This window comes from Penaeus vannamei, unplaced genomic scaffold (assembly GCF_042767895.1).
Source record: "Penaeus vannamei isolate JL-2024 unplaced genomic scaffold, ASM4276789v1 unanchor456, whole genome shotgun sequence".
In the NCBI taxonomy this organism is placed as follows: domain Eukaryota; kingdom Metazoa; phylum Arthropoda; class Malacostraca; order Decapoda; family Penaeidae; genus Penaeus; species Penaeus vannamei.
Window position 1 is genome coordinate 55,001 of NW_027213460.1, and position 937 is coordinate 55,937.

A 937-nucleotide genomic window follows, 5' to 3' on the forward strand; every position below is an offset into this window, starting at 1 on the left:
AAAGTTAATTAGCTGTACTGTTTGGGGGTTTTAGGTGTGTGTGTATGTGGTGTAAGTGTGTTAGTTGAGTGAGGTGGTTGGTTAGTTTTTGCGTGTGTGCGTGCGTGTGTGTGTGTGTGTTTGTGTGTGTGTGTGTGTGTGTGTGTGTGTGTGTGTGTGTGTGTGTGTGTGTGTGTGTGTGCGTGTGTGTATGTGTGTGTGTGTGTGTGTGTGTGTGTGTGTGTGTGTGTGTGTGTGCGTGTGTGTGTGTGTGTGTGTATTTGTTTGCATGTGTGTTTGTGTGTGTGTTTGTGTGCGTGTGTGTGTGTGTGCGTGTGCGTGTGTGTCTGTGTCTGTGTGTGTGTGTGTGTTAGTATGTATGTGTGTGGGAGAGAGGGAGAAAGAGAGAGAGAGAGAGAGAGAGAGAGAAGCAGAGAGAGAGAGAGAGAGAGAGAGAGAGAGAGAGAGAGAGAGAGAGAGAGAGAGAGAGAGAGAGGGCGGGGGGAGGGTAAGAGAGCGAGAGGGAGAGAAAAAAGGGACTGTATGTATGTTTGTGTGTATGTGTATTGATCGTTAAACAAACAAATATTTACACACTAAAATATAAGTAATGTAGGTACAGTAATCAGAGAAATACGTTTAGACCTAAATATTTCATCTTCCATTTCTTCCGCTTTTATCATTTCTTTCTTTCTCTCCCTCCTTCCTTCTTCATCTCTTTCATCCCCTCTCTTCCGCCATTCCAGAAATTCCAGGCATCTACGAGCCGCATTCCAAGACATGATGACGTATGGAAACCCCTTTCGCCGAGTTGAGAGGCTCCGAGAAGCCATTGGCCTCGTCCTCAGTGTGTCTCTGGCCGTGGGAGGGGAGAGACGTGTCGCTCTGAGCCTCTGCACGCGTCTCACGTGGTAGTCGTCGACGCGCGGTGACGAATATCCAAGAATTATTATTATTT